This window comes from Lepisosteus oculatus, unplaced genomic scaffold, assembly GCF_040954835.1.
Source record: "Lepisosteus oculatus isolate fLepOcu1 unplaced genomic scaffold, fLepOcu1.hap2 HAP2_SCAFFOLD_60, whole genome shotgun sequence".
Taxonomy (NCBI): domain Eukaryota; kingdom Metazoa; phylum Chordata; class Actinopteri; order Semionotiformes; family Lepisosteidae; genus Lepisosteus; species Lepisosteus oculatus.
In genome coordinates, this window is record NW_027168149.1 from 525,419 (window position 1) to 550,000 (window position 24,582).

The window sequence follows — 24,582 nt, forward strand, 5'->3', positions numbered from 1 at the left end:
AGGTAGTGTTGTGAAATACTTCAACACACTGGATCGCAGATTTAGACCCCCTGCACTCTTACTACTTAAAAACCAAAGAAATGAAGATATGTAGCAATCACATTGTAACAGGGGTGACAGTGACTTAATGCTTATACTAGTGGACTTCTGGTACCTTTAGGGTAAGGTGTTCCCTGAAGGGCTCTCAAACCCCGCATTTCAGATGCCTAGCTGTATCGCTGATGTGTTGCACCTCAGAATCACTTTTAAACCTTACCTCTGGTATCTTTAATCCCTATTGCTCAACGCATGGTGAAAGTATTGCATAAATGTGTCTGAAAATGAGCAATGGGCACCTGAGAGACTCATTTGCCTGTTTCACAAATGATCATATTTGACTAGAGATTCTGTTTGGGATTCAGTTGTGCATTCTGACAGCAATCCCTTTCAAAAAACGATACATTCTGGATGAGGTCAAAGGTGCAGGAACACTGTATTTAGGATGTATTTGCACTTATGAGGATTTATTTCCAGATGTGCTAGGGGTAGTGTTGTGAAATACTTCAACACACTGGATCGCAGGTTTAAACCCCCTGCACTCTTACTCCTTAAAAACCAACAAATGCAGATATGTAGCAATCATATTGTAGCAGACACTCATTTGCCTGTTTCACAAATGATCATATTCTACTAGAGATTCTGTTTGGGATACGGATGTGCATTCTGACAGCAATCTCTTTCAAAAAATGCTTTTACCTTTTCGCGGCTTTGCCCTTCTTGCCTCTTTGGACAATATCTCCATCTTGTGGTCGTTGTTGGTAATGTCTAGACAATATCTCCATCTTGTGGTCGTTCTTGGTAATGTCTTCTTATGCCCTTTTTTATTTCAATTCTCTATTAGTTGATTCTAGAATCTCTACAATAGAGTTGAAAACATCAGTTTTAAAGCAGACAATATGACATTATTTATAGTCCAATTAGAAATGTATTACCCTGATAGATATCCCAACACCCGGAATGTATTGATACCATATCCCCAGTAATGCTCCTCAGGCCTAACAAGCACACTGTTGGTCTTAGGAAGCATCAGACACAGAAACGGTAACAACATCCTTCTTTCTGTTCACTCAGTCTCTGGTGCCGTGGGTCAGTGAAAGTGCGATGCGCGGATCCAGCGATCTCATCCTGTCACTCAGATGGCACAATCAGTAATTGGTGGCAGTTGATATGGTCCCTCCCAGCAGGATTGCAACATCTGGCAGGGTATCTCTTCTTCACCTACACCCACTCGCCAGGTATCCGGTCGTGTCTCCCCTCTGCTGGAGGTCCCCAAGCGTCCGGCACCTGTTCACAAGCCCTGTGCACCGCTTCAGTTAACAAACCTACAACACTTTAATAGAGAGTTATCTACCCACGGTGTCCCTTCAGTTGATATTTCCTTAGTTGGTCTTTCAGACTGTGGGTGATTGGGGCAATGTGACTTCCAACTTACCCCTAGTGAGGCAATTACAGCCTGGCACACCTTCCCAGTGTAGTCTGCCCCTAGATCAGTATCCAAGGGGCAGGGCAGTCCATACCCTGGGATCATCTTTGTCATACACTTGGGTATGTGCCAGCCCACATCACATCATCATACAACCCCACATTCTTTACACATTTGTTCTAACCACTATTAAACATCTATTAAAGGCCTCAACCTGAATTCTCCCCTTTCCCCAATAGAGGTTTCACAGGGGTCTCAGACTCCCGCTCTCCCAGTGCAGCTCGTCTGGCATCTGCATCTGCATGGTTGTTACCTTGAGTTACTGGAATTCTTTATTTATTGTGTTATTTACACCTTACTCAAGCTGCTTCTGTCGGCAGCTGTAAAACTACAAATCAGTTCAGAGACAAGCCTAGTATTCTTAACTGGAGTCCCTGCCGTTGTGAGAGAATCCTATTTCTCCATAGCCATCCAGAATTGTGGCCTACATGCAACAAATACATACATTATCTACATATACAGTAACCCTTTGTCCACACTTACATACAAAGGAATGGTTGATCCATCTGAGGAAACCCCAGTCTCAGCACCTGTAAGAGAGCTTGTTTCAAATTATTATAGGCGGCTTTTGTTGCGGGAACCAAGGCAATCTTGTCCTTGTACTGCACTCCCCCCTTAAGCAGATCTGTTAAGAGTTGTGCTCACCCTGTAAAAACATTGCACCCAAGCCCTGTTAAAATTTCACAATGCTAGACACAAAAGGGCCTTATCATAACTGCTTCTATTAGACACTCTAAAGCTGAAGCAACTCAGACTTGTGGGTTTCCTCGTCAGGGGAAGCACTCAGAATACTATCAACATACTGAGTGATCACAGTCAGTTGAAGCCACGTGATACCCTGTTCTGGATAGTCATTCTTTGTAATGCATAATATTCCAACCCAATAGATCTGGGATAAAACCACCCATTAAAATCTGGTACTCGGCAAGTAAAACTTGCTGCCCCAATACTCCTGTGGCCTCCTGCCGTCTCCCCATATACATTACTCTATAGCACACTGTTGAACAGAGGAGTGAAACAAGCATGACAGTAGTGCTCCAGTATCCCATAACAGAGAAACCAACACTCCATTAACAGTACATTTTTATCCACTGGACTGGGACAGACTTAGGGAGGGTACAAGGGATTTACAGGATCTAATCGTTAGGTAAACAGATCTTCTCACAAGACGTTATTCTCCCCAGTCTCGATTCTAAACCTACAGCGTTTCAGCATGTCTGAGACATTCGAATAAACCCAAATTGTTTCCTCTATTGCAACTAATTGTATAAAAATACAAACACTGTTTATCTAACTACTTTTACGTCCACCTGTACTGTACTTATACTTTCAGACGCTCTTATATTTTCCAATCTCCTTAAGTTGATTTTCGTCAAGTCTCTTTAGTTACGTCTCTAGCCAGTCCCGCTGGCTAAACACACTTACACCGTCATTTAGCTGCAAAAAGGCATTCGCGGATGCTGAAGAATTTATTTCCAAGGCAGCGGGTACAAGCGATTTGGCGTTTTAAAACCACCAGGAACAGCAAAGAGGCACGCTTCTTTCCTTGCGCCGGAACACAAGGACTGGAGGCGGACAACCTAGTCGGCAGGATTCGAACTTGCGCGGGGAGACCCCAATGGATTTCCAATCCATCGCTTTAATCACTCGGCCACGACTACAGCAAGCCCCACCGCCGCTGCGTTCTTGCTACAATCTTACCTGGATCGCGAGGCGCCGGCGGAAGCCTATTTCAAAGTCATTCTCCGTTTAAAAAAAACATTTCCAAAATACAAGCCTTGCAGACAGACACGCCTCAGAGGACTTAAGGGTGGCTTCATGTCGGAATGATAAAGTCTCCCCGTCCGGACATGAAAATGCCACTTTGTTACACACAAAAAAAGAATCAACAACAGAGAAATGCCCACAAGCATTTGAAAAGCCGCACCACGTCGCACTTGAAATAGCTCTTACATTAGTGGTAGACGCAGGAATCGCCTTTTTATTTACGCTCTTACCAACGCGATGGAAAGCAAAACAAAGCAAAGCAGAGCAAAACAAAACGAACAAACGAAAACCCTCACGTCCCACACTTGCATGTAAGGCCGTTACGTGCCCAAGCGGTATTGTATGTCATCCTAGCACTGCAGCCCGGGGCGTACGGTATATGGGAACGAGCGCACGCCACGAATCGTCTCGAATCACTCCCTACAGCTGTAAGGCACCTTGAAGTGTGTACCCCCAACATTCTTCCTTGCGCATCTGTGAAATCTAAATTAAATCTCACGTTGGGGGCATATTTTTTTCCACTTTATCATGAGTCGGGCTCGGCTGCACAGAGGTGAGAGCAGAGCAATGAGGTCACGGGGACAGGGGAGTTACACGCTGGCGGTTTGAATACGCGGAAGATCACTGAGGGATCCACAGTATATGGACCCTCCGTGCTCCATCAGTCCACACTCCGGACTCTGAATCCTGCCATCCGAGTTAAGATCTCGGCGAAACCTGAGGCGCAGTTCCTTCTTAAAACGTAATCTGGTGAGCATTTCTAGAATCATACTTGTATAGATGCAGCCTTTAATGTGTTGCTAGGTTAAAATTGATGACTTCTTGAACTTCAGTAGGCAACTGCCCTCTTGATTTTGGATTTAATTTCTTTATTACAGGGGCGCATTTATGAAGACAGAGTCATGTTCAGGTACTTTGCTTGATGGAGGAAGCTCATTTCGGACTCTGTTATCTGCTCACCTGGAAAGGTCTGCTGTACTACTACAAGAGAGAAGTAGAGTCTGGAAGAAGGGACAATTTTATGATGCTTTGGAAGATAATTTTTTTTTTCTTTGAAATCGAAATGAATCAGAATATCAGTGCAAAAGACAAACTCTTGGTTTGGTTTAAAGAGATATGGTTTTAAAACAGACAACATGTAGAAAACAGGTGTTTCTCACTTTTGGAAAAGAATGGACCGCGGGTAATATTTTACTAGTTGCAGTGCTGAGCTCACTGGGTTACAGTCCTGCAGTGTCACACCAGGGCCAGTGGCGCAATGGATAGCGCGTCTGACTACGGATTAGGAGATTGTAAATTCGACTCCTGGCTGGCTCAGGTCGTTTTTAAACGCATCAGGCTACTCCCTTAGTAGCCTGTGCTACTTACTGCATTGTAATCGTACCCAGTAAGAGATTTCCTTCATGTAAATGAACTGCACCTGACAGCTTTAGAAAAACACCTGGGCTCAGTACGGTGCTGAGAGCTCAGCGTTGCTGTTGTTCTAATTAGAACGCACTGCATCGGCTATGAACCCGAACTTTTCAATTATTCCGATCAGTAAGTCAACACGTAGTCCACATGAAGGTAGGAATATTCTCTTGTCTGTCTCTTGTTTGTATAGAACTGAATGTCCCTGACAATGTACTGTTAGTTTTAATTGAAGAACGGCATTTGTGTTCAAATATACCAGACAAGTTTACGTAACTGCTCTTGCGACACTCAGTTGTAATTAGTCAAGAAATAAAGTCGAACAACAGCTGCGGGTTTAATTCTGAACGTATCAGATTGCAGCGCGTTTTACTTCCATTGACAAATGATAGAGATTCGAAGAGAGATCCTTCAGACCAGCAAGCAAACCCACGGCTATTTCGGTTTTCTATCTAGGCAACGTTGGTGTCTGCAATAGCATACATGAAAGCGTGATGCAATTTCTGTGGCTACATTTGTTCCACGTCATGCACAGTAAGAATGTTTCTAACACCAAATACAATGTCAACAATTAGCGATCACGCCTTCTCCTCAGTTAACCCACTGAAACCCTTGCTGTTAACAGTTCTTTAATGCGTGCTTTACGAGCACCTATATATTGTGTCGGTTCTTTCAGTTTTATTCATTAGGTTTTCAAAGGCATAAGTACAACACCAGAGGTGCGAACGCAAGATGTGTGGTTATCTGAAGAACTCATTTCCATGGCAGCGGGGCCAAGCGATTTAGCGTTTTTATAGTACCAGGAAAGGAGAAGCGGCACTTCGCCTTTGCCGCGCAGGCATAAGGAGACGTGCGGCAGACGCCATAGTCGGCAGGATTCAAACCTGCGCGGGGAGTCCCCAACGGATTTCGAGTCCATCGCCTTAACCACTCGGCCACGACTACAGCGAGTTCGCCATCGCCGCATTCCTCCTTTAATCTAACACGGAGTGCGACGTGGCTGCGGAAACCTTTTCAAAGTCGCTCTCCGTTAAAAAAAAATAAATACCTTTGACAAAATACGTGCCGGCAGACAGACACGCCTCAGAGGGTTTAAGGCTGGCTTCACGTTCAAATGATAAAGTCTCCCCGTCCGGATGTCAAAATGCAGTTTTGGCAGACAAAAAAAACAGCAACAAACCACAAATGTGGATAAGGATTTTACAAGCTGCACCACACTGCACTTTCAAAAGCATTTACATTCCTGTTAGACACAGGAATTGCCTTTGATTTGCGTGCTTACAAACGCCATGGAAAACGAAACAAAACTAAAGCCCTCAGCTCTTGCACTTGATTATAATGCCATTACGTGTCGAAGCAGGAATTTACGTCATCCTACCACTGCAACACGGGAAATAGAGGGAAATTAGCACACGCTACGAATCGTCTCAATCACTCCCTAGAGTCGTAAGGCGCATTGAAGGGTGCACCCCCATCATTAATCGTTGTGCCTCTGTGAAAGGAAAGCTCTTGAGCAGTCTTTGAAACAGCTCGGATGAAACACTTGATTGCTTCCATGTGCATCTGGAGTCCATTTCTTATTTTCACTTCACGCCGCCCAAAGCATTTCTAAAACAGGAGATTCGCATTTGGGAATGCGCCCTGCCCTACAAATAAAACAGGTCTACGAGTCTGAAACCTGCTCCACGGAAAACAGCTCTGTTGCGCATTTGATCAAAGGGAGAGTCGCTGTTCTTACTTTTTGATGACATAACACCCAAAGGGGCTTCTTTGGAGCTGTATTCCAACCAGCATCCTAAAGTTTCTTGGCGGTATCCTTTACAGTCCTCTGTTCGGTCGACAAGGACAGAAGGGGGCAGCTTTCCTCACACATACAGTGCAATGTACTGTACTGTTCCCGTTCATTGAATTCGCAGTTCTGCATCAGACCTCTAACTCGTTACATTAGCTTGGATTTAAGCCACGAAGCAGGCTTCTACTGTATAAACGTCTAGAGGAATCACAAACTATTTGAGAGGCCATCATCCCAGGGGGAACTGACAAAGTCTATCCCTAAACACCTAGTGCAGTCTCTCGAGAGACTGTCAAAAATCGCTTTCTCCGTTTGCGTTGCAAGTAAGTGAAAACGCGGTATCAACCCAGAGCCACTTGGCAGCACGGGCATGTAAATACTGTTACTGTCACTGCTCGATACCGACGTTAGGCTACTATACCATGTTCAGCCACCGCTAGAAAATGTACGGCTCTAGTACCGGAGCAAAGAACAGGAGGGCCAACACCGAACGGGCACAAGTGTCAGACAAGGAGAGCGACAAGGATGGGACTCGACCCCATGTGTGCAGAGCACAATGGATTAGCAGTCCATCGCCTTAACCACTCGGCCACCTCGTCAACAAAACTGGGCTGTCCTGACATGGGTTGGCGCACTCCAGTTGATCTTTTTCTTTTTTTTCCCTCATACTCGAGGGTCATTTTCCTGTTCCACATGCGATTTCAACATTTTCCTTGGGAGATGTCAAGCCAGCAAGCCACTACTGTGGTTCAGTGGCCAGTGTGGAGTTCAGTGGCCCTGTTGTACACAGAAAGCACATTGAGCTCCTTGGACATGAAAAGTTCCAGATAAAAGCCATTTGTCATCCTTTCTCTTGGTGTTGATGTTGCTATTGTATGTAAAGGTGGCAACTTGCTCAGCGAGCAGGCGGAGCACACACCGAATGCAGATGTGTCTGAGTGGTGTGTCCAAGTGGCTGCAAAAAGACAGCACTCCCAGGGCGCCGTGGCTTAGTTGGTTAAAGCGCCTGTTTAGTAAACAAGAGATCCTGGGTCTGAATCCCAGTGGTGCCTTTTTTTGTTCTGTGTTCTCGAACAGAACTGGTCATTATGGACAACCGCATACGTCTAGACTTAATTAAATGCAAGTATTCATTTCCTGTCTTGAACGACTTGTTTTTCTTAAAATGGATGCAACTTGCAAAATATGAAATACAAACCTCGCTAATCAGCGCTCGCGGCTGGCAAAAAAAAAAAGAAGTCAGCAATGTTTTTTTCTTTAACCTTAAGCCTGCTAATGGAGAAGAACCTAGTCGCCATATCACATACATCCGTTTCAACGATAAGAAGGTAACAACTATCCTCACTCCAGTGTAAATCTCACGTTGAGGGCATATTTTTTTCCACTTTACCATGAGTCGGGCACAGCTGCACAGAGGCGAGAGCAGAGCAATGAGGTCACGGGGACAGGGGAGTCACATGCTGGCGGTTTGAACACGCGGAAGATCACTGAGGGATCCACAGTATGTGGACCCTCCGTGCGCCATCATTCCACACTCCAGACTCTGAATCCTGCCATCCGAGTTAAGGTCTCGGCGGAACCTGAGGCGCAGTTCTTTCTTAAAATGTAATCTGGTGAGCATTTCTAGAATCGTACTTGTATAGATGCAGCCTTTAATGTGTTGCTAGGTTAAAATTTATGACTTCTTGAACTTCAGTAGGCAACTGCCCTCTTGATTTCGGATTTAATTTCTTTATTACAGGGGCGCTTTTATGATGACAGAGTCATGTTCAGGTACTTTGCTTGATGGAGGAAGCTCATTTCGGACTCTGTGATCTGCTCACCTGGAAAGGTCTGCTGTACTACTACAAGAGAGAAGTAGAGTCTGGAGGAAGGGACAATTTTATGATGCTTTGGAAGGTAATTTTTTTTTTTCTTTGAAATCGAAATGAATCAGAATATCAGTGCAAAAGACAAACTCTTGGTTTGGTTTAAAGAGATATGATTTTAAAACAGACAAAATGTAGAAAACAGGTGTTTCTCACTTTTGGAAAAGAATGGACCGGGGGTAATATTTTACTAGTTGCAGTGCTAAGCTCACTGGGTTACAGTCCTGCAATGTCACACCAGGGTCAGTGGTGCAATGGATAATGTGTCTGACTATGGATTAGGAGTTTGGAGGTTTGACTCCTGCCTGGCGCTGGTTGTTTTTAAACACATCAGCCTACTCCCTAAGTAGCCTGTGCTACTTACTGCATTGTAAGAGCGATTGTGAGCGGTTTTGTTTTCTCTCTTTGACCAGCCCAGCTGCGCCCCACCCGAAGGCAGGGAAGCACAAAAATTGTATGGAACTCATTCATGCTCCTCTCCATGGAAATCTTTAGTAAAAGGCAAAAGATTTGTACGAGATGAAGAGAAACCAGAGTGCGTGGCTGGACAGCTGCAGGAGCCCAGGCCGCCTTCAAGCCCTCTGCCCTGCCGGTCGTGGTTGGCAATGCACCTGGCCTTACAAACGAGCCAGTGGGGCCCGTTCAGCTCCGGGCTCATCGCCTGCGGCTCTCGGCTTACCTGGCAGGGGAGATACCTTGATCAGCCTGTAGTTGGTGTAGTTGGATTGTTTTCTTGTTTTCTGGAAGCAGTGTTTGTTTTGCAGTTTGAGATGGCAACCTTTGGATCCCGCAAGAATGCTGTACGTTTTGAGCTTTTGGATGACCTCTTCATGGATCGTATGCAGTTAGGCAGAAAAGTGTTACAGAAGGAACTTGGCTTTGAACCTCGGCACTTGGATTTCATCTTCGCTCTCCCAGGTCAGAAAGCATTTGAGGTTGTTTTTGCTACCTATTCTCTGTTTGAACAATGTGTGGATGTGTTTGAGGCAAAAAGAGGGAAAGTTCCTGCCCTTGAGAAGATCAACTTGCAGCCTCTGACACAGAGAGAGAGGAAAACGGTGCATGTTGTTATGTTCTCGGAAATGGCAAAGACGGAGGACATTCACACCTGGCTTAAGCAGTACTGCACAGTCCACCATGGAACTGAGGTTAGAGATGTTGATGGTATAAAAACAGGAGCAAGGAAATTCGAGGTTCGCTTGCTACCGGACAATGTAAATGGAGGCTTAAGGCACCTGCCCTCTACAATCCGGCTGGGCGCCTGCAATGGCTATGTTTTTTATGTGGGACAACCAAAGGTGCGTCGGCGCTGTGGTGCTGTGGGACACCTGGCATCGTCCTGCACTGTGAAATGCTGCAAGACCTGTGGCAAACAGGGACATTTAGCCTCTGACTGTTCAATGCTGCCAAAGTGCAATTTATGTGGCTCGGAAGGACACGTTTTTAAGAACTGCCCTCACGCCTACGCCAATAAACTCAAAATGAGAAAGGATGAGGCAGTGCTTGTTTCAGCCAAACCGGCCCGAAAAGCCAAAGCAAACAACAAGTCAAACAAAGAACCCTTGTTGAACAAAGAGTCTCAGCCTCCAGCCAGGATCAGTCCTGCTGTGGCTCCGGGGCCGGTGGAAGAGAAATCCACTACGCTCCCACAACCGCAGACTGCACCAGACAAGCACGAGGGTTTGAAAACCCCAGAGAACAGTGAGGACCCCTCCCCCACTCCTGCTCCTCAGAACGAGGGCCATTGTGGGGCCCCCACCGGTGGAGCGGGTCCAGCGACGATACCCAGGATTCAGCGGAGCTGCTTTTCTCAGACTCTGCAAGTGCTACAGATGCCCTCCTCTCCTCCATCCAGTCCGTCACGGAGGATCTGCAACAGCTGGTGGGTGAGGGGGAAGAGGAGACTGGTGCATCGGCTGCACCCCTTTCCCCTCAGTGCTACCAGGAGCTGGACTTGAGGAAAAGGAAAAATGACTCTGTTTTCTCCCCGAGCGAGGAGGAAGGAGAGCATGGCGATAGGGACAGCTGGAACCCCTCCACCCCTCCTTCTACCCCCTTCCTTGAAATGGACTCCGTGAACGCTTTTACTGCTGCCACCCTGATGAAGGCTCATTCAGAGGATGGCTGGCAGGAAATTGGTAAGAAGAAAAAGAAAAAGAGAAGGTAACAGGTGAGACCGAAGAGAAATGTGTTTTGTAAAGACTGGTTCCACTTTCTTATGTAATATGGCTCTAAACATAATTTCTCTTAACACCAGAGGTATCAATGACAGAGTTAAATGCCAGTGTGTCTTTGATTACCTCCAGCAGAGAGAGGGAGATGTGTTGATGTTGCAGGAGTGTGCTTTAGCCTATCAAGAGAGGTATAAAAGCTTTGAAGATAGGTGGGATAAAGGGCCTTCTGTTTGGTCAGGGGACAATAACAACAGAGCCTCTGGCGTGGCCATTCTTTTCAAAGGATGGGCTTTCAAATTGAAAAGTATTCAGAGGGTCATAGATGGCAGGTTGCTGTGTGTGGATGTGGAATGGGGGACCGTTAACCTGCGGCTAATCAATGTGTATTGTCCTACTAACGTGGGAGGAAGGGTGGAGCTACTCAAGGCACTCTCTCCCCTATTGTTAAGTAGCACAGACGTGATAGTGGGAGGGGATTTTAATTGTATCTTAGAGCACACAGACAGGCAGTCTAGCTCTCCGATAAAATTGGATTCCAGCTCACTGGCCCTGCAAAACTTAGTTCAAGACTTTAAACTCTCAGACACATAAAGATGTATATATCCCACAACAGCAGGATATAAATGGTCAGGGAGGAATAGCAGCTCCAGAATTGACTATTGCTTTGTCTCAGAGAGAGTGAAAGTTGTTGGGGTCACTCTTCAGCCTGTCTTCTTCTCAGATCATCAGGCTTTAGGGTGTAGAGTGGAACTCAAGGGCGGGACTGTCTTTGGCCCAGGCCTCTGGAAACTCAACACTAAGCTGCTAGAGAACGAGGGGGTAGTATCCCGCTACAAGGAGAAACTATCACAGTGGCTGTCCTTGCAGTGTCTGTACGGGTCAGTAGGAGAGTGGTGGGAGGAGGTGAAGATGAGGACAAAGGCCTTTTTCATGGCTGAGGGAAGGAAGGCTGCTGCCAGACGGAGAGGAGTGCTAGCCAGGAAACAGAGGCAGCTGCAGCGTCTCTACACGATGCTGCACAGTGGCTTCGCTGTGCTCGAGGATATCACCCTTTTAAAAAAGGACATCCGGAGCATAGCCGAAGAAAGTAGTCGAGGAGTGCTGTTAAGAAGCAGAGTGCAGTTCTTGGAAGAAAATGAGAAGTGTACTCGCTTCTTTTTCAGGAAAGTGGTAGGCTCCAAGTCTGTCATGGAAAGTGTAGTTGATGAGGAGGGACGAGAGAGAACAGAGCCGAGTGCTATCCTCTCCTGCACCAAGGCTTTCTACTCAAGACTGTACAGCTCTACAGAGGTAAAGGATGAAGAAATTCATTTTTTTACCTCAAAGCTAGAAAACGTTTTGAGTGAAGAAGATAGGGAAGTACTTGAGAGGGATTTGACAATAGAAGAGCTGAGACAGGCTATGGAGAGCTTACAGAAATGGAAAACTCCGGGTGCTGACGGGCTCCCTAAAGAATTTTATTGCACCTTTTGGGATCTGCTTCAGGATCCGCTACTGCTCCTATTCGAGCGAAGCTATAAGACAGAATTGCTGCCTGACTCCTTAAGAGAAGGCACTATCTTTCTCTTGTTTAAGAAAGGAGCAAAGAATGACATAAAGAACTGGAGACCCCTCAGCCTGTTAGGCGTGGACACTAAGATCCTGTCCAAAGCCCTTTTCCTGCGCCTACAAAATGTAGTGGCCTCACTGGTAGGGAAAGAACAGACTTGTGGGATAGCAGGACGCCTGATGAGCGACAACCTGGCCTTGTTGAGGGATGTCTGTCTGTACTCAGAGGATCGCTCCCTCCCTCTGTGCATTTTAGGTGTAGACCTAGAAAAGGCCTTTGACCGCCTAAACCGGCAGTACTTAACATTGGTACTTGAGCACATGAATTTTTGCCCCATCATGAGAAAGTGGATTAACCTGCTGTACACAGGTAGCAACAGCAGAGTAATGGTTAATGGCAATAGATCACACCCCTTTGAAGTCTGTTCAGAGGTGAGGCAGGCCTGCCCATTATCCCCCTTGTTATTCGTTTTGGCTATGGAGCCCTTAGCCTGTGCCTTGCGCCAGGATCAGGCCATTAATGGGATACCAGTGCCTGGAAGTGGGGGAGGAGAGGTAAAGACATCTCTATACATGGATGACCCTGCTCCTCTCTGACAATGCCTCAATTAGCAGAGCTCTGCAGTGCTGTGATCGTTTCTCTTTGGCTTCATCCGCAAAAATTAACAAATCTAAGAGTGAGATTTTTTATCAGAACTGGAGGGAGCCAAAAGAAGGACATGATCTCAGGCTGCAAGAGAAGAGAATTAATTTACAGGTGCCATTCCCCGGCATTGTGGCCATTGTCGGTGCTCACACGCGATAAGATAAGGCGGAGGAGAGTGGGGCATGCCCAGCGGCAGACATTCAAGGAGGGAGCAGTGCGAGGTGAGGTGAGGTGAGGTGCGACACCCCGGAGCCCCGACGCAGCTAATGCGGAGCACTTGTTGGACTGGCATCGAAAGGACGTGTGCGCACGGAGCGAGCCTTCCCTGCGGCGGAGCGCGGGAACTTTCTCCCCCCCTCCCGCTGCAGGAGTTGTGTGCGCTGCAGCGGTGCCGAGAGAAAAGCACAGAAGGCAGCAGGCTCTGGAGAGCAGGTAAGAGATGGAGCCTTGTGGGCAGGCGAGCAGGCCCGTTTTTTGGAAATTGCTGAAAAGGTTTGTTCGGTGTGTGGCAGGCGCACGTCGCGAGCTTGCGTGGCGATCTGCCGGTCTGGAGTTATGCAAATGAGGCCGAATTGCATCCCGGGACATGCTGCGAATGCGCAACGGTGACTGCAGATGTGTAGGAAACGGTGCGCTCGTTTTCTTGTTTTGCCCACACTTTTGAGTGTTAGTGTGGCGTGTGAGTGTGCGAAAGAGTGGGCCCAGCAGGAGGCGGTGGCGTGCAGGGCGAGGAGGTGGCCTAGGCTGCGCAATTTGTGCTGTGGGTGCGGGCCTCTTGCAACTTGGTTTATTTGGTTTATTTATGGTTCGCATAAATAAAACCGGAAAAGAGGAATTTATTCTGCTTCCTGTGCGTGCAGTAGTTACAAAGTTGAACGTCTTTACACGATCTGCTGCAGTTTTCAGTGGGCGGGCTTTGTCAGATGGCTTGGAAAAACGCACTGTGTTTCGGCTCGGGAAACATCATGAGCAGTGTCCTGCATGTTTTCTGTGTATAGCTGTCTTTTAACGCATACAGAATTCATTCGAAATCATTGATTTCTCCAATTAACAAGGGTCGCTTTTTGAACCTGCCAGAAGCATTCTTTCAATGTAACAGATTTACTCCGGGGAAAGGCAGCATGACATTGAGAGTAGCTCAAGCTTTCAGCACCCGTATCGGACTGCGTGTATGCAGACACCGCTCAGAATCCCCTGTAAGATTCTCCTTCAATTCTGTTTTGCATTCCGTTTTTCAAAAGGCTGCGCTTTGCTAGTCACAATCCAAGGCTCATGACAGCATTTGAAACCAATCGCCACTGCGTTGGCCGGGAATCGAACCCGGGTTAACTGCTTGGAAGGCAGCTATGCTCACCACTATATCACCAACGCACGCCAACAGGTGCCCTGCAGGACACCACCAGAGAATGCTCACGATTTCGGAAGCTGTCTCCGGGACGTTCTGATTCCACACATCCTGAATAAATCATGATATTGTTAGTTGCTGTAGCTAGACGTTCAAATGAGTTTCATGGCCAGATGGACTGTTTCCTCCAGCGGTATAGTATTGCAGTGAGACAGCACGATGCCTGCAAGACTGTCACGCTAAACGCCACAGATTGTGTTTGTGTTGGACAGTTGGACCCTACAGTTGGACCCTCGTCGACAACCTGAATAGCTTATTCAGAAGCAGTGCTGGACCGGGAACGAACCAGCTTCTTCCCAGGCACAAGAGTGACTTGTGAGGACTGCGCGCCGCAGTCAGATTCCTCCGCCCGTCCTACTCCGAGCTGCACCTTGACTGGTTGGCCGGTAGCCAGAGGACGCCGGGACAACGCCCATTGGACAACCGCTGGAACAGAGGCTGCAACAGAGCCTGTCAGCTGGTTTGGTGTTCGTGCCGGGAAATTCCAAATCCATACACAGTGGATAAGTAAACCCCATGTTCTACATTGCGTCTCGAGAATTTAATTGTACCTCAACACAAGTTGTTATCAATTTAATTCATGAGTAATGTATTTACTTCCGAGTTTAGAGTAACAGTGGGTAATAACACTGATTAGCGATTTGGTAACCGAACGATATATATTGACATATATTCTCTGTTGTGTATCTCTTTGTGTTTGCATCTCTTCGGGATTATATACCTTGTATATTGATAACCCTCACAGTAAGGTCTGCCACTCGTATCCAGGCAGACTAGTATATGTTTGGTGCACAATTTATATTAATAAATGTATCTAGTGTATTGAACCCCTGTGTGTGCGTTGTTAGTTGTTCTGACGATTGATTTTCTAAAAGCCCCAACGAACAACCTTGTGATTACTGCTACAATTAATAATTGTCTCAGTAAACCCATCAAACCATTACATTTAATGGCGTCCCTGGGTGGGTGAGTTTAGAATGAAATGAGAATCAGTCGCACAGAATAACTGAAGTTCAGCACAGCACCGCGGCTTCTATACGCGAATACCGGGTGTGCTGATAACTGCGTAAAGAAATCCCCCTGTTTTCTAGCGTTTAGTGTAACGTGTGCTGATTGGAAATCCATCTGCTCGGGTGTCTAGATTCCATACTGTATTTTGGAAAAAGAAAAAAAAAAGTAATACTCTTAAAGTTTCTCTGACGTAATGACAATGGCTGCTAAAATGTCTGAAGTGGAGTCGCTTATAAGTACTATTTCTAGCGACGACAATCCTGGTTACTGGAGTGGTATCGAAAAGTTGAACTTTGATGATATTGAGAAGCTGCAAGTAGATTTAGTAGCTAAGGTAGCGAACCAGCTTAACACAGGAGTGTCTGTGAACGCAGTTCTGGTCCTATCGAGTTTCACCTTAAATCTAGCTAAACAGCTGGAACTGTCTTTGTCCGAGCTGACAAAGTTTCAAAAGCTTCAGGGAACGCTAGAAAGATATAAGGTGGAGCGAGTCGAGTTGTTGGATATAATCAGAGAAAAGAGAGTGAAAAATGAGGAAAGTGAAGACTGACTCAGGGAAGTTTTAGGTAAATTAGATGACTTGTCTGCTAGAGAAACTGCGGCTGAGGTAGCTAGGAGAGACCTGGAAGGGAGCTCGAAAGAAAAAGAAAAAGAAATTGAGAGTTTAAATGAGCTCAGCCAGGAAAGGCAAAAGGAGTCAGATGCTGCCGTACTGGAAGCAAAATAGACTAGATCCCACTTGCATGCCAGCCCACCTAGCAGCCCGGAGCGCTCACCCAGCGCGCCGGGAGGAGGTTTCTCCCGGCCAGGGTCTGTGGTCGGATCGGCATGGGGGAGATCGCCGAGTCCTGCGCGAAACGCAAGGGCGAGTCAGTTCAGGCATAGACCCCCTGCTCCTGATCACGGCCGTCTCCCTGCCCGCGGAGAAACCGTAAAAATTAACCTCCACTCCCTGAGGCAGTTAGCCAAAGATGTAGAAAGGTTTGACCCGTCAGTGTCAGGGAATAATGTGGAGACCTACATCAATGAGCTGAGATATACTTTGCAGTTTATGCCCGAAGCGTCCGAACAGGAAAAGGCTATGTAAGTAAGGAAAACTACCAGCCGAGCGATCCACGAGTGGATGTCTAGACAAGGACCGGAAGTCTGTAATAGCTTTGAGGAGCTGTGTCAGGCAATGATCGGAGAATTTTCGGCTTTTATCGATCCCATAGCTGCCGTGGCTGCTGTGCACCATATTAAGCACGAAAAAGCTGAAGCCCCTCGCGACTATTATCAGAGGCTTAGGCGCACTTATTTTGCAGGGCGGAATGAAGAGGGTTGCGAAGAGAACGTGAATTTCAAAGGTTTATTCATTGCTAATCTGCATCCCTCAGTCAGGAAAATGATTGTGATGCACACACAGCGATGAAAATGGCTGACATTAGAAGGTTGGCTCAAAAAGCCTGGGGAGCTGAAGTCTCTGCTTCCTCAGAGCGAAAACCTGCTAAAACGGCCATGTTCGCCACTAAAGCCAGCAGGGTTGACGACTCGCCTCAGCTCGAGGCAGCTGAGGTTCCTGAGCTCGCTAAGCCCCGGCACAAAATAGGCAGGCAGGACCGCACTAAGCGTCAGAGCCGCCGTGAGCGCTACGGGGAAGGCAAGGGCTCAGGCAGAGTCTATCATAAGACTGGACGAAGGGAGTCGACTGCAGCCCGCCTGGCCAGGCTTGAACAAGCCCTGCCTGAGAGATCAGGACAGGGTAAACCTTCCGCACCGAATGCCAGAAGTGTGAATGAGCTTAGGGGGACCATGCCCCTTCTCAGTGGAGGAGGCGGGGATCCGTCCCAAGCCCCTCCCTCAGTCTATCTGATTGGGTGGGAGGGTTCCTGCCTGGAAGAAGGCTGTGACTCTGAGTTGGGCGCTGACCCCGCCCCTGAAGTCAAAGAAAAGGCAGGCTTCCAACAATTCTTAGGGAATCTCAGCCAGAAAGGCAAAGCAAGGCGTATTTATATCAAGGTTTTTCTTGAAAACGTCTTAGATAGAGAAGCACTGATTGACACTGGGGCTGAAATTAGTTTGATGTCAGCCGATCTACTCAGCGAGCTCAAACGAGTAGCGAAAGGAAAAGGCATCAGACTTAAGGTAGAACCGTGTAAGATAGATATTTCCAGCTATACCCAGGATCATGCCAGGATCACACACCGAGTGTGGGTGGCACTTAGGTTCGGGCCAATGAACATGGTGCATCCTGTTTACATCTCTAGGTTAAAAAGAGAGCCACTACTCATTGGCCAAGACCTGCTTGACAGGCTGGAGCCTCTGGTGGACTGCCAGCGTGGAAAATTGTGGGCTCAGGTCAAAAACCCTAAGCCTGTTGCACAGCAAAAAGGGGGATTCAGTGGTTATGCTGTGATCACACAGTGCCCACTGAACACTATAGCTGAGTTGGAGGTTCCTCCTGGTTCCTCTGGACGAGAATAAAAGTCTCTTCTTGCTTTCCAAAACTACAGGGAAGTCCTGCCCAGGCCAGCACTCCCACGGTCTCCCAACTACAGGAGCAGTGCTCCGAGCAGCTGCTTGACCCGCCAGGTAAAGCACACCCCCTTTTCATCCCTGAAGAAGAGTGGATCTCCCTGTCCGGTAATGAATGGGAGTCCTTTCTGTGCACCCTGGTACCTCAGGGGGTCCAGGACTACCACCCCATGGTGGTGGGAGGGGGTCCAGGTGGCAGAAGTGCAGGTTGATGATGTAATTCTTAGCCTCAGCTCTGAGAAGTCCATAATCAGTGAAGGTCTGTTCGAGGACCTGTCGCGAAGCTGTCAGGTGACCCTGGTGACGCAGTCACAGGTTCTGTGGTGGGCACCCCCACCTCATAGGTCCATTTGGAGCAAAGGAAGCTGTGTAGCTTCCATCTCCATCGGAAAAAGGAAGTTTGCTCACTACTTCCAGGTAGCACCTCAGCTGACCCATTCGGTCTGCATTGGTGCAGACCTATTGGTTCGACTGGGCGCCCAGCTGGACACAGTAAACAGTGTGCTGTGGAAACGGGTGGACCCAGATGCCCACTCTCTAAGCGGTGACCCCGAGAACATTCGGTCAGGTCAGACGATTCCTCAGGCCTGCCAGGTAGTAAACGAATCGGACCTGATCGTTCCTGCGTCAACAGCAGGGTTTCCGGTACGCCTTGTCCTAAAGAAGGGACAGAGAATGGACGCTGAGATGGTTTTCTTCCAACCATCAGCTCAGTTTATCAGACTGAACCTAGCAGTCTGTTGTACCCCCAAACTGGAACGGAATGGCCGAGCCACCTGCCTGTTGGTGCAGAACATAGCAAAACAAGATGTCAAAATCCCTGCTCGCACTGACATGGGACTGGAATTGACAATAGTTTCTATGATTTCGAACTGGCCATCCCAGTACTGGGGCAGCTCCCTGGTCCCTTGGATTCATAAAAGCGCCACTGTAATAAAGAAATTAAATCCAAAATCAAGAGGGCAGTTGCCTACTGAAATACAAGAAGTCATCAATTTTAACCTAGCAACACATTAAAGGCTGCATCTATACAAGTACGATTCTAGAAATGCTCACCAGATTACGTTTTAAGAAGGAACTGCGCTTCAGGTTCTGCCGAGATCTTAACTCGGATGGCAGGTTTCAGAGTCCGGAGTGCGGACTGATTGCGCACGGAGGGTCCATATACTGTGGATCCCTCAGTGATCTTCCGCGTGTTCAAACAGCCAGCGTGTGACTCCCCTGTCCCCGTGACCTCATTGCTCTGCTCTCTCCTCTGTGCAGCCGAGCCCGATTCACGGTAAAGTGAAAAAAAATATGCCCTCAACGTGAGATTTACTCTGGAGCGAGGATAGATGTTACCTTTTTATCATTGAACAGGATGTATGTGATGTGGCGACTAGGTTCAATTTTGTATCCTCTTTAAAAGATTAAGGACTGGGGTGAGCGTGATTTACCACCCTTTCAGCTAAGAACCCGACGTGCGCACCGTTTAAGCTGCATAGACTCGGTCGTTTAACTCTTCTCCATTAGCAGGGTTAAGGTTAAAGAAAAAAAACATTGCTGACTTCTTTTTTTTTGCCAGCTGCTAGCGCTGATTAGCAAGGTTTGTATTTCATGTTTTGCAAGTTGCATCCATTTTAAGAAAAACAAGTCGTGTTAAAGACAGGAAATGAATACTTGCATTTAATTAAGTCTAGCCGTAGGCGGTTATCCACTGGGATTCAGACCCAGGGCCTCCTGTTTACTAGACAGGCGCTTTAACCAACTAAGCCACAGCGCCCCGGGAGTGCTGTCCTTTTGCAGCCACTTGGACACACCACTCAGACACATCTGCATTCGGTGTGTGCTCCGCCTGCTCGCTGAGCAAGTTGCCACCTTTACATACAATAGCAACATCGACACCAAGAGAAAGGATGACAAATGGCTTTTATCTGGAACTTTTCATGTCCAAGGAGCTCAATGTGCTTTCTGTGTACAACAGGGCCACTGAACTCCACGCTGGCCACTGAACCACAGCAGTGGCTTGCTGGCTTGACATCTCCCAAGGAAAATGTGGAACAGGAAAATGACCCTCGAGTACGAGGGGAAAAAAAGAAAAAGATCATCTGGAGCGCGCCAACCCAGTTGGGACAACCCAGTTTTGTTAATGAGGTGGCCGAGTGGTTAAGGCGATGGATTGCTAATCCATTGTGCTTTGCACGCATGGGTTCAAATCCCATCCTCGTTGGTTTCCATGTCTGTTTCCATTCTGTTTTTGATCCCTATTGCTCAATGCACAGTGAAAGCATTGCATACATGTGTCTGACAATGAGAAATGGGCCCCTGAGACAGTCATTTGCCTGTTTCACAAATGATCGTATTTTACTAGAGATTCTGTTTGGGATTCAGATGTGCATTCGGACAGCAATCCCTTTCAAGAAATGATACGTTTTGGATGAGGTCAAAGGTGCATCATTTGGACACTTTGTGGGCTTGAAATACAAAGAAAATCATGTTCTATGGTACAAGATAAATACAAAACTTAAGCTTTTATTATAATTAGATTTGTTTATAAAGCATAAGCAATCATTTATTACATTAATATATGTAAAAATAACATTTTAGCATCATACGTTTAGTATATTTAGTCCCTAATGCTGAAAGAAATGATCATAGAACATGACTTCTAACCTTACCTGCGGTGTTTTTGATCCCTATTGCTCAATGCACAGTGAAAGCATTGCATACATGTGTCTGACAATGAGAAATGGGCCCCTGAGACAGTCATTTGCCTGTTTCACAAATGATCGTATTTTACTAGAGATTCTGTTTGGGATTCAGATGTGCATTCGGACAGCAATCCCTTTCAAGAAATGATACGTTCTGGATGAGGTCAAAGGTGCTGGAACACTGTATTTAGGATGTGTTTGCAGTTATTCTGTGTTTCTAGCTTCAACCCAGTGATATATATATATATGCTCACTGCTTTTTTGGTACATGCCCAGGGCAATAATCATTATGAGGATTTATTTCCATATGTGCTAGAGGTAGTGTTGTGAAATTCTTCAACACACTGGATCGCAGGTTTAAACATGCACTCTTACTCCTTAAATACCAACAAATGCAGATATGTAGCAATCATATTGTAGCTGACACTCATTTGCCTGTTTCACAAATGATCATATTTTACTAGAGATTCTGTTTGGGATACGGATGTGCATTCTGACAACAATCTCTTTCAAAAAATGATTTTACCTTATCGCAGCTTTGCCCCTCTTGCCTCTTTGGAAAATATCTCCATCTTGTGGTCGTTGTTGGTAATGTCTAGACAATATCTCCATCTTGTGGTCGTTGTTGGTAATGTCTAGACAATATCTCCATCATGTGGTCGTTGTTGGTAATGTCTTCTTATGCCCTTTTTTTATTTCAATTCTTTATTAGTTGATTCTAGAATCTCTACAATAGAGCTGAAAATATCAGTTTTGTAGCAGACAATATGACATTAGTTATAGTCCAATTAAGACTTTATTACCCTGTTTGTAACATAACAAATTAAAATTGATTAAAACTAAGTTTGGAACACCAGGGAACATAAAAAATGATTTTTAGGAAAACCATGAGGTTCTCTGTGTCCGATGCCTGCAAGGGGAGAAAGCTAGAATCCTTTGCTTTTTCAAAATTTGAAAATAAACATCATATAACAACAGCTTTCATTCCTAGGAGTGAAAAATAACCATTTTTGAAGACATATTAGTTTCTAAAACACTACAATAAAGTTAAAAACATCCGTTTTATATTACTTTTAGTATTTTTAGTGAAATTAGTCATTTATTGCACTATTTTTAATATAATCTCTAATTAAAAGTGAATAGAATTAAGTTTGGAGCAACAAGGAACACAAAAAAAAAGATTTTAAGGAAAAAAATGATGTCTTCTGTGCCAGGTGCCTGCAAGGGGAGAAAGCTAGAATCCTACCCAGGCTCCTGGAGCTCTGTCCTGGCTAAAGGAGGGTGAATCCATCCCCTTCAAAGCTCCATGAAAAAATGATCATTTAAAATTTGAAAAAAAAAACATCATATAACAACAGTTTTCATTCATAGGAGTGAAAAACAACCATTTTTGAAGACATATTAGTTTCTAAAACACTACAATAAAGTTGAAAACATCTGTTTTATATTACATTAATTTTTGTGAAATTAGTCATTTATTGCACTATTTTTAATAAAATCTCTAATTAAAAGTGATTAAAATTAAGTTTGGAACAACAAGGAACACAAAAAAAAAGATTTTAAGGAAAAAAATATTGTCTTCTGTGCCAGGTGCCTGCAAGGGGAGAAAGCTAGAATCCTACGCAGGCTCCTGGAGCTCTGTCCTGGCTAAAGGAGGGTGAATCCATCCCCTTCAAAGCTCCATGAAAAAATGATATTTTTAAATTTGAAAAAAAAACATTATAGAACAACATCTCTTGGTCAACAGAGTGCAAAAATCCAACTTTGAAGAAAATCCATTGACTGATCCCCGAATCCTGACGTTTCTTTGCATGATATCGGGCTTGCAACCACTTTCTAGAAAATTATGAAAAATGCCAAAAATGAAAAAAAAGTTATCAATTCTAGAGCCTAAGAGGAAAACAAGACAAATGTATATCTCCAAATAATTTTATGTGCTTCAGAAGAGCCCAGGAAAGTTTTTTGCATACATGAAACCACGCCCGTTTGCACGTAAGCAGACATGGTTGCACACACGACTGCATGAAAGCACGCGTGCATGCGAAGTCATCCTGTTGAGCATTTGAAAAGCCGCACCACGCCGCACTTGAAATAGCTCTTACCTTAGTGGTAGACGCAGGAATCGCCTTTTTATTTACGCTCTTACCAACGCGATGGAAAGCAAAACAAAGCAAAGCAGAGCAAAACAAAACGAACAAACGAAAACCCTCACGTCCCGCACTTGCATATAACGCCGTTACGTGCCCAAGCGGTATTGTACGTCATCCTAGCACTGCACCCCGGGGCGTACGGTATATGGGAACGAGCACACGCCATGAATCGTCTCGAATCAGTCTCTACAGCTGTAAGGTGCCTTGAAGCGTGCACCCCCAACATTCTTCTTTGCGCATCTGTGAAAGGTAAACTCTTGAGCAAACTCTGAACCAGCTCTAAGGAAACTAATCCGATTAGACGTTACTTTGACTCATCTTTTTACTCTCAGTGCTGGTTTGCTCAAACTCCAGCTAGGGTTAGTGTTAGCATTCCCACGCTACTTAGACACTTTGTTTACGCTCAGTGCTGGATTTTGGGAACTTCAGGACGAGTGGGATTTTTCTCCTATCTGTCAATTCTGTTTTGTTTTGGAAACTCTTGGCTGCCTATATTGTACAGTGCAGCGTGAAGGAAACATTTTCCAAAACTGTGTCAGCTCAAAAGTTGTAAGAAAACCTCTCCAGCTGCTTTAACTCTCTTCATTTTTGTCATTTAATGTGACACTCGATGTATAACTGGAGCCTCACATATGCAAATGGTGAGGCTCCAGTTCGACACCACTTTACAGTATATGACAAAAGCATGGCAGACTGTGCCGGACCGGCAGATAACTTCCGCTTATTTTTACCATATTAAACATTGGAAATCCAACCACTTTCATTTGTGACACTTGATTTTGGCTCCACCTAAGACACTCTTAAATCTTCAAACACTTTTCTCTTCTCCCGCAACACTCTTGTCTGTCGGCACTATGTGGCAGTGTTGCATGACAACCCATCTCACCACGGAAAGGAACCTAACAGCTTTGGTAAGAAAGGAGAAAAGGACCTGGCCCGTACGATTAGGCGTTATTAGCACCACGCTCTAACCAACTGAGCTAACCGGCCTCACGACAGTGCTCCTCTCTGTGCTGCAAAAAATCAAACTCAGGGAATTTCTTTTGCCCTCCTTTGAATAGAAAGCCGTGTAATTCAGTGTACGGGCTTTCTCGTGCAGTTTCATGGTTCTTGTAACCCAAATCCTACACTGGCCTGAAGTGCCCCCCCATTTCACAGCATTTTTCAGCTGATTTAAAATGTACCTAAAGGAGAAGCATTATTGAAGACCATCAATTACCAAGAGCTTTTGTCAAAGGTTTTGGTGGTCATTTTTAATGACCACAGAGCGCTGTGACCTCGGTTTTACATCTCATCCAAAAGACAGCGCCCTTTTACAACACAGCATCTCCGTCACTATACTGGGGCATTAGGACCCGCACAGACCTCAGGGTGAGCGCCCCCCCGCCGGCACCATTAACACCGCTTCCAGCTGGAAGCTTTGTTTTTCCCTGTAGCTCACCCTCATCCGGGTACTGACCTGGCTCACACCTGCTTAGCTTCAGTGGGTTTTCAGTTGCGAGTTGCAAGGGGATGCAAGTGATGGAGCCGCTCGCTGCAAAAGCCACTGCATTGGCCGGGAATCGAACCCGAGCCTCCAGCGGGGCAGGCAAGAATTCGACCACTGAACCACCAATGCTCAGTGCCTGGGCCTTCAAAAAAGACGCTTTTTTGGTGCTCTGTGCAAAAAGCGTCGACATCTGCTTCCAGCTGCAAAATGCCATTCGCAGACGCTGAAGAATTTATTTCCAAGGCAGCGGGTACAAGCGATTTGGCGTTTTAAAACCACCAGGAACAGCAAAGAGGCACGTTTCTTTGCTTGCGCCGGAACACAACGACAGGAGGTGGACAACGTAGTCGGCAGGATTCAAACCTGCGTGGGGAGACCCCAATTGATTTCTAGTCCATCGCCTTAACCACTCGGCCACGACTACAGCAAGCCCCGCCGCGGCTGCGTTTTTGATACAATCTTACCTGGATCGCGAGGCGCCGGCGGAAGCCTATTTCAAAGTCGTTCTCCGTTTCAAAAAAACATTTCCAAAATACAAGCCTTGCAGACAGACACGCCTCAGAGGACTTAAGGGTGGCTTCATGTCGGAATGATAA

The 24,582-nt window shown here is 46.1% G+C and overlaps 5 non-coding genes across 5 annotated transcripts; 1 reads left to right on the forward strand and 4 right to left on the reverse strand.

Moving 5' to 3' along the window:
• Positions 1 to 3,101: 3,101 nt before the first annotated feature.
• On the reverse strand, positions 3,102 to 3,183 carry trnas-gga (transfer RNA serine (anticodon GGA)). The gene has a single exon. It is a non-coding gene; the product is annotated as a tRNA-Ser (tRNA).
• Positions 3,184 to 5,562: 2,379 nt separating this feature from the next.
• Positions 5,563 to 5,644, reverse strand: trnas-cga (transfer RNA serine (anticodon CGA)). The gene has a single exon. It is a non-coding gene; the product is annotated as a tRNA-Ser (tRNA).
• A 3,137-nt stretch (positions 5,645 to 8,781) lies between these two features.
• On the reverse strand, positions 8,782 to 8,898 carry LOC138231485 (U5 spliceosomal RNA). Its single transcript, XR_011186736.1, has one exon. It is a non-coding gene; the product is annotated as a U5 spliceosomal RNA (small nuclear RNA).
• A 5,128-nt stretch (positions 8,899 to 14,026) lies between these two features.
• On the reverse strand, positions 14,027 to 14,098 carry trnag-ucc (transfer RNA glycine (anticodon UCC)). The gene has a single exon. It is a non-coding gene; the product is annotated as a tRNA-Gly (tRNA).
• Positions 14,099 to 19,784: 5,686 nt separating this feature from the next.
• On the forward strand, positions 19,785 to 19,866 carry trnas-gcu (transfer RNA serine (anticodon GCU)). Its single transcript has one exon. It is a non-coding gene; the product is annotated as a tRNA-Ser (tRNA).
• The last annotated feature ends 4,716 nt before the right edge of the window (positions 19,867 to 24,582 follow it).